The sequence below is a fragment of the Solanum lycopersicum genome, chromosome 8, assembly GCF_036512215.1.
Source record: "Solanum lycopersicum chromosome 8, SLM_r2.1".
Lineage (NCBI taxonomy): Eukaryota > Viridiplantae > Streptophyta > Magnoliopsida > Solanales > Solanaceae > Solanum > Solanum lycopersicum.
This window is the reverse complement of record NC_090807.1, coordinates 56265893-56275521: the sequence shown is the minus strand read 5'-3', so window position 1 is coordinate 56275521 and position 9629 is coordinate 56265893.

Below are 9629 nucleotides of genomic sequence, written 5' to 3'. Positions count from 1 at the left end.
ATAACGATATAGTGTATACATAGTTGTGTATATAGTCGGTATATCTTGTGTATATTCGAAAATCATCCCAAAATATTTCAATTTTGATGATCATGCCATTTTAGTTTAAAATTATGATTTTGAATCACTCGTTTTAATTATATTACTAAATAGAGGAGCTCGTTAATTAGTTAATGCGAATTTGTCATTTTAATCGGTCATTCGTCAAATTAATTCAACTTCCTTCCCCATGTCTTAATTAATTCTACTCCAGTCCATCTTTATTTCCTCTCTACCCAGGCCCACTCCACTCCCTTCTCAACCCATTCCATTTAATAGTTCAAGCCCAACACCTAGGCCCAAACCTCCAACCCAATCCACTAAACTTAAACCCATAACCCGCCTTTTGACCCGACCCGACCCAACTCCTCCCTTTCTTCTTCCCTTTTCCCAGAACCCACGCGCCCCTCCCCTTCCTCTTCCCCTGCTCCTCACGCACGCAGAAAAAACAGAATCCCCCCCAGTGCGACCCTCCTCCCTCTTCGTCCCTCTCTCACCCGCGTCTCCCCCACGCTCTCTCCCTCTCTCCCAAACTCCCTCCCTCGCGCAAACCCAGCAAAACAGAAATCCCAGACGCGACAAAACCCAACAAAATTAACACCCAAAAGCGGAAAACCCCACGCGAAGTCCCTTCCCTTCACGCGACAACATTTCTGCGACCCCCTCTCCCCACGCATCTCGTCTCCCTTCCCTCGTCTCACTTATCACGCGTGATGGAGGATTTAGCAACGGACACCTGCTGTCTTTTGTCGTTTCTCCAGCAACGTCCCTCTCACTCGTTTCGAATTCAAATGGAGACCTAGAATATCGATTTTAACCCAACCTTTTCTCCTTTTTCCCCCACCCTCCTAACCCAAAAGAGACCCTAGTTTCCTCTATAAATACCCTCTCCGAAAACGTTGAAAGGGTGGTCGAAATTTTGAGCGGTGGAAAGATTTTGAGTTGAGAAAATCTTTGAAAATTTAGGTTAGAGATTTTGTCAAGAAAATTTCAGAAAGGCAGAATTGGGGTCAGATTTTTGGAGTTAGAAATTTGGTTAGAGATTTTGGGGGGTAGGGAATTTTCTCGAAAAGTCTTTCGACTTGGCTGTTGTCGATCTTCATTAGCGATTTTGGGTTGAAAATTTTTTCACTTGAAACAATTTGGAGCAGTGAAAATCGTGAATTAAGAAGAACAGTCCATAACTTTCTTTGAGAAAACTCGAGTGAGGAAAAAGGAAACGCATTCCGTCGTTAGGCTCGAGTTGTGGAATTTCGTCTCGTTCGCGTTCGTGGTGGTGGAAGCTCGTTGTTGCCTGCTCCTGCTCACCCGTCCCAATTGCTGCTCGCCAATAGGTAAACACCCCCTTCACATAGTCTTCTTCTTCTCTTCTCGAGTCCGATGTGGTGGAGGGAGGATTTATATTTTCTTTCGTTGGCGCTTAATGGGTTATTTAATATTGTTGGGACTGACATCTTTGGTATGCTTGCTGGAGTTCGTGGATTGTTTAAATTACGTGTACAACTCGTGTGTTCTTAGCTGGTTCGTTCGAGTAAATCTGTGGTGTGGTTATGATTTAAATGTCCGCAGACTTTTACGAGTATGACTCCATCTTCTTCTTCTTATCGAGTATGTCTTTCTTTATATGTAGTTGAGTTTGAATGAGTGCTAAACACTCGATGTCGTATCCCTCATTCTTTACCTCAAGTTAAAAGAATGAATTGCGATGTCTAAATCTAGATTTACTCTGTGGCGTTCGAATGTTTCGAAGTTCATGTGTTGCCTCTTCGTCTTGTTCAAATGCTTTTGTATGTTCAAGTATAATCTTTCCTCGTTCCGTTTCACATTGTCGCCTCTATTTAGTAATGAACGGGTTTCGGATGCTTCATATGTTTAGTAATTTGAATTGCATAATGTTCTTGGGCATTTGAATTGTTTGTATTAATGCAGTTTCTGCTTTTAATATTGCCAAGATTTAGTTAAATTGTTGGCCCTCTTGAAGGCATTCGTTAAGTTACCAAACGTATGCTAAAGCTACTATTGAGGTCGGTAAAAGGGGAGTATATCTAATAAAATGTGGCGTAATACTAGTTTAGTATTCTGATTATGTAGCTTTGGTTTTTAAATTGATTGTAAGCATTTTGGAGAATATTTGCTAATATATTTCGCCATTTTCTGTATTATGTGTGAAATTTATTGGGAGGGTTCACCCCGAGCTCCAACGTTCATCCTCGCATTTCGGAAGAGCCATAAAGGCTCTAAATCCTTTTCCACCGAGTCGAAGTCATAAAATCTGGCGTACAGATCCTCGAAATTGAACTAGGTTGAAGAATTGAAGGAGTTGGAAAAAGAGGGATTGGAAGATCTTTTTTTATTTTTTTATTATTATTTATTTCGTATTTTTATTTGTAATGGGCATAAGCCCTTGTAGTTTTTATTTTTCTTGTAGTTATGTTTGTATGCTTAGATTAGGACAGGTGATAAAATGGGTCAAAACCCGAAAAACAGGTGGGTCCAAAACTCAGTCAAGGCGAACAGAACCCGAGTTTGGACCCAAATCTCTCTCTCTCTCTCTCTTGTCTCGCTACTTGTTTGTGTGTTTGTTTGAATTGTCGTTAGTTTTAGAGTTAGAAACTCCAACCCCATCAAACGCCTTTCGCTTTATCAAACTCAAAACTAAAAAATTGAAGCTTTAAAGATGTTCGAATTTGAAAGTCGCTTAGAGTTAAGTCTAAAAGTTTTAATTTTAATGGAATCTCAAAATGATGAATATGTCAAGACTTCTAAAGTTTGTTTAAAAAGAAATCTTAAAAAAGTTCAAAGATTTGCAAACTTAAAGTTAATAAAATAGTCAAATAAGTTAGTTGTCGGAAAACCGTAAGTTAGCGGAGTGTCTTAGGTGCTTTTTTGAAACCTTCCTAAGACACTAATAGAAATCCCGAACCCTTAAACATTTTTCAATCGATTTTTCTGTTAAGTCTTTTGAAAACAAAAGTTTTTTTCTTAATTTTCTCAAAATTAAGTGGCGACTCCTAAAAGTCGAAATACCCTTTAAAATAAATCAAACTCCTTTCGAAAATCAATTTTTTGATAAAACAGAAATGGAGACTCTGCTGGGGAGTATTTGGAGGATTCTAACCTTTAGGTTAACTTGTTTGACTATTTGCGATAATTGTCTACTTGTTTAAATTGTTCAAATACTTTAGTTTTTGAAAAATTGCATTCTTTCATGACATAAACTTTCGCCAAACGGCAAATAGTTTGCATTAGAAAATGGAAGTTACGCGGCTTACCGCGACTTCTCTCAGATATACCCAAGAAATCATTTGGGAGTATCGAATAAATAGTCGGAATGCGGTCATCCGGCGTTACTCGATAGCTCCACCTCGATGTTTGTCCGACTCGGGTAACCGTCTATTTGAAGACAATTTTAGTAAACCTAGGATAGAGCTAAACCAAATCCCGAAATAGTGCATTTGCCTAAGATGACCCAATAACCATGGCGTATTGGGCCCGTTAGAAGACCACCTTAAGTCCAAAACGGCCCACGGCCTAAATGGACGTTCATATTTATGCGTTTAAATTTGAAGGATGTATACGGTTTTCAAATCGCGTGTACATCCCTCAAATCGCTAGGCCCACCCTTGGCACAAAAGGGTCACATATCTGTTTAGAACGCGCAATATTTGTTTATGTGTTATAACTGTTTATGTGAATATGTTGTTTTATCTGGAGATATTCTAGCTCACTCTTCTTCAAATATTTTTAGAACCCATAAGCATAAATATCAAGTCACTATCAAAAGTGCGTCCAAATACTTTACGAGTCTTTAGTTTCCGAATGAAAAAAAATGAACTTCCTTTTTCTTTATTACCAGAAAATGATTCATCATTTCGAATCAAAAGAATTTTGAGAAATTTTATCTTTTCCAACTCTTACAAGGAAATTAGAGTTACATCTCAATCAAAAATCAAAGTACGGTGATGAAAGATACCGTTAACTTTGTCTCGACTCAATTCGTCATTTTATTTACTAAATTCCAAAGTCAAGTAGACAAATTCCTGTCTATTTAATCATCTCTCTATGTTGGTGAGCTAGTTTATTTTCGGATAAAACAACTCTTATGTGTCTTCACCTATATGTGATATTCTTGTATTATTTACCATCTCCAGGCACTAACATGTTGGTCTTTTGAGTTTTTTTCATTTGTCAGGTATTTAAAACTGATCTATGTTGGTTGATCATTCGTATTTCACAAGGTCTAAGGCCCCTAAAAGATTCCTTCCCTGATCAAATTTGCAAAAGGAAAAGACAGCAATGGGGGATAACAATGAAGAGATTGACGTGAATGATGTTGTCATGGCTCAACCCGCCGCCGCTGATAAAAATAAATTGATTATGCAGTTGATGCGACAGATTGCCGAAATGAGGGTCGAAATGCAAAGAATGCAAGATGGATCTAATCCAGTTTCATCTTTCAACCCTCCAAGAGATGGAAGACCTCCACTCCACTTTCCTCCCCCAAGCACGGAACAGGTTCAAAACCTTCTCTCTAACTCCACTCAAAATCCTCCAATCATTGACTCAACTATCCCCAATCCCCGTCACGCTACCACATCGTTTCAAGCATCACATCCTCCTCAAAACACCAACCTTCAAATCCTTCATCCCTCTCAAAACCGAAATACGAACGATGCTCAAACCTTCCCCCATCTTCAAAACCAAAATACCGATCCTCAAAATTTCCCCCAAAATTATCAATCCACTCAAAATACCCAGAATCCCTCCACCCATACCTCAGAAGACTACTTTCCAAATCCCGACTTCAAACGAACCTTATGCCGACTGTTCCGAGCTTGATCACTATAAGAAACAGGAGAGAGAGTGGAGGTCAAAAGAAGAGGTAGTCAAGGTGAATATGAAAGAAGAGATCAGGAAAGCCATGAAGAAGTTGCACTATATTTCCGAAGTCGATGGATTGAGCTACGAGGATTTATGCATCCATCCGAATCTCGACCTCCCAGAAGGGTTCAAAGTGCCAAAGTTTGTCACTTTCAACGGAACAGGAAATCCTCTAGCACATCTGAAAGTTTACTGTGACCAACTCGTGGGAGTTGGCAAAAATGAAGCATTATTGATGCGTCTCTTCGGTCGAAGTCTAAGTGGAGAAGCTCTGGAGTGACTTACATCACAGGAGCTGAAACAATGGAAAAGTTGGAATGCACTCGCAAAGGATTTCACGGAAAGATTTGGACATAACATAGAAGATGTCCCAGATCGCTACTACTTGGATAAGATCAGACAGAAGTCTACAGAAAATTATCGAGAGTACGCTTTTCGTTGGAGAAAAGAGCCCGCAAGAGTTCAACCTCCAATGTCCGAACGTGAGATCACTGAAATGTTCATTTGTACTCAAGAGCCTGAGTACTATGAAAGAATGTTGTGTATGATGGGACAAAAGTTCGTCGAGATTGTCAAAGTGGGAAAAGCTTTGGAAGATGGTTTCAAGACTGGAAAGCTCACCAAACTTACCGCATTGCGATCTAATGGAAAATCTACTAGAATCAGTGATATAGATAAATCAAAAGGAAAGGTGGAGGAGGTAAGTATGGTCACGACTACCTGTATAAGGCCAGCTTCTCAAAGGAAATACCAAAACCATAAGGTCGATCAGGAAAAATTTCCTCGCCCAAAATTCAGAAAGGCTCCTAAAGTATTTACACCGTTAAGGGAATCTCAAACTCAACTTTATGAAAGGTTGAAAGCAATGGGTATGCTCTATCCTATAGAAGGAAGACCAGCCAATCCTTTGGGAAAATTTTACAGAGCTGACCACAGATGTGCTTATCATTCAGGAGTTGTCGGACATGACACAGAGAATTGTTCAACTCTGAAGCACAAGATACAAAACATGATCAACAACAACTTGATCAATATTGAGGAAACCACCTGAATGGATGGCGTATTGGATACTCGAGAGTGAGTACAAGACATTTCTGAATTGAGTCGTTTGAAGGTATTCATCATCAAAGGTCGAGAAGAAGAATGCCCAACATTGACCAAATTTTGCATAAGAAGTTTTGTTACCTTTCTTTTGAAAATGTATCGCACATTTGTTTGAACTACGTTCGACCTAAATTCTCAAGAATGAGATACGTAGGCGGCCTATGTCGGCCTCGGTCGTTTCTTTATCAAAACTTCCTTGGTTAACCCTTGAGAGGGGAACTACGTTTGACCTGATTCCTTCTCCAACGGGATACGTAGGCGCCACAACGGCTCGGTCATATACCTAGTAAGATTTCCATTTTCTCTTCAATATAGAAACTGGGACAGAATTTTTGAGAGGATCTCAAAAATTCATTGGAAGTTGGACTTCTTTAACGAGTCAAAACAGAAGACCAAAATTCTACGGTCTGAACTACGTTTGACCTGATTCCTGCTCCAACGGGATACGTAGGCGCCACAACGGCTCGGTCATACAACTAGAAGATTTCCATTTCTCTTCATAATGGAAACTGGGACAGAATTTTGAGAGGATCTCAAAAATTCATTGGAAGTTGGACTTCTTTAACAAAGTCAAAACAGAAGACCAAAATTCTACGGAGATTAGCCTTGGGTGGATCTCAAAAATTACGACAGTCTAGCTTGCAACTGGGACAGAATTTTCGAAATGATCTCAAAAATTCCACAAATGTCATTTGTTACTTATTAAGGTAAACTGGGACAAAATTTTGAGGAGGGGCCTCCAAAATTCCAGAATGAGCAACCTCAGAGTTAACAGAGCAAGTTATGAGAGCTCTTATATATTTTAGACCGGGACAAATTTTTGAGGAGGGTCCTAAAAAAATACCATCAAATATGTCATATAAAGAATGGGCGAGTGTGCAAGCCAACTGCAAGAAGGAGCATGGAGACAAAACCAACACAAATCAGTCTTTCAAACTAAGAATTTTTCTTTGGATGCAGGAACATTGAAGTCAAAAAATGGCTATATAAAGCTGTCAAGAATGACAAAAGGCGTCACTTGCACCCATCGTGGACTCCTCAACAAAACCTAGAAAATCTTCCATCTCAATTTATCTCTATTTCTTTATATTGCCTCAAGTGATTTATAAACAAGTTTCTTCTTATCTTGCAGGACTATTATTGAGCCATCCACTCGTTACAGTTGGATTATTATGGAGCCGTCCACCTCGTTACAGCTGGACTATTATCGAGACATCCACCTCGTTACAGTGGGAATATTATCGAGACATCCACCTCATTACAGTGGAACATTATCGAGACATCCACCTCGTTACAGTTGGAACATTATCGAGTCATCCACCTCGTTACAGTTGGAACATTATCGAGACATCCACCTCGTTACAGTTGGAACATTATCGAGCCATCCACCTCGTTACAGTTGGAACATTATCGAGACATCCACCTCGTTACAGTTGGAACATTATCGAGACATCCACCTCGTTACAGTGGAACATTATCGAGCCATCAACCTCGTTACAGTTGGAACATTATCGAGCCATCCACCTCGTTACAGTTGGAACATTATCGAGACATCCACCTCGTTACAGTGGAACATTGTCGAGCCATCCACCTCGTTACAGTTGGAACATTATTGAGCCATCCAGGCCTCGTTAAAAATCATGCATTGCAAAAAATCATGCATCGCGAAAATCATGCATTGCAGAAAATCATGCATTGCGGAAGAACATGCATCGCGAAAATCATGCATTGCGGAAAATCATGCATCGCGGAAATCATGCATTGCGGAAAAACATGCATCGCGAAAATCATGCATTGCGAAAATCATGCATTGCGGAAAAACAGGCATCGCGAAAATCATGCATTGCGGAAATCATGCATTGCGCAGAAATCATGCATCGCGAAAATCATGCATTGCGGAAAAACATGCATCGCAAAAATTATGCATTGCGGGAAATCATGCATCGCGAAAATCATGCATTGTGGAAAAACAGGCATCGCGAAAATCATGCATCACGAAAATCATGCATTGCGGAAAAGTCATGCATTGCGAAAATCATGCATCGCGGAAAAGTCATGCATTGCGAATCAACAATTATGCACGACGAGAGGAAGTCATGCCTCGTCAAAATTTGCACATCGCGAGAAGACTTTATACCTCGCTTGAATTTATGCACGATGAGAAGATTTCATGCCTCGTCAAATTGATACATCGCGAGAGGACTTTATACCTTGCTGGAATTTATGCTCTACGAGAAGACTTCATGCCTCGTCAAGTTTATACATCGCGAGAGGACTTTATACCATGCTGGAATTTATGCTCGACGAGAAGACTTCATGCCTCGTCAAATTTATACATCGCGAGAAGACTTTATACCTCGCTGGAATTTATGCACGACGAGAAGATTTCATGCCTCGTCAAATTTATATATCGCGAGAAGACTTTATACCTCGCTGGAATTTATGCTCAACGAGAAGAATTCATGCCTCGTCAAATATATATGTCGCGGGAAGACTTTATACCTCGCCCTTGAATTTATGCACGACGAGAAGATTTCATGCCTCATCAAATTTATATATCGCGAGAAGGCTTTATACCTCGCTGGAGTTAATGCATCGCGAGAAGATTTCATGCCTCGCTGAAAATTATGCATTGCGAGAGGATTTCATACCTCGCAGGAATTTACGTATCGCGGGAAGATATTCATTCCCCGCAAGAGGACATATATGGATAAAGAAAGGGAAATCGTGTATCCCAAGAGCAATATTTATCCATCGGCCTCAACTGCATCTTTTATTTTTGATAAAAAGATAAACATCAAGAAGAGCATCGAAGATAACGACAAAAGAGACATCAATATCGCATCAACATTCATTTATTTATTTTAGCATCAAATGAAGAGTACATTGAAGATTTTATTGCAAAACACAAGACATAAGCTTTATTTGCTGGACGCCAGACCGATCGAGTCGACATCGATTTGAGGAGAACAATGAAGTGTTGGCACGGTAAAAAGACACTGTCTCCCATCCTAATTGCATTTTTTTTAAACTGACGAGTTTTATCTCAGTCTTTGTCGAGAGCATCCAAAAGGATGAATTCTCCAAAAATCACAGGTGTAGACGACATCAAAAGGGATGCAGCGCAACGTGAAACTTTTTCTTAGCAGCGAACTGGGACACAGTCCAAAGAGGAGTGTCAAACTCTTAGGACGCGAGCAGAGGAGCGACTTCCACCACAATCGAACCACCCTCTCGAGGCATGCAGGTTTTTCTTTAGTTCTGTCAGTTTCAGTCTCGCATCCGGAAGTTTCGATTTATCGGAAGCAAGTTTCCAATCTGAGTGACGACACGCCAAGAGCTCTAGAAATTATGTCTGTGTAAGGTTCTCAACCACATTCATCGCTAAAGAGGTTACAAGCCTCCTTTTCATACTCGTTAATTTGTCACTTGTCCAAAACCAAAGGTTATCTAGCATAATAGATTTCCTTTTCCACCGATCGAGTCGAACTACACATAGCCTGATCCCGAAGGTTTAAGGGTATGTAGGCGGATTCAATGTTGAAAACTCGGCTGTATTCCAACATTCTCTCTCGAATCCTATTCTCAAGCATTTCGATACCTTC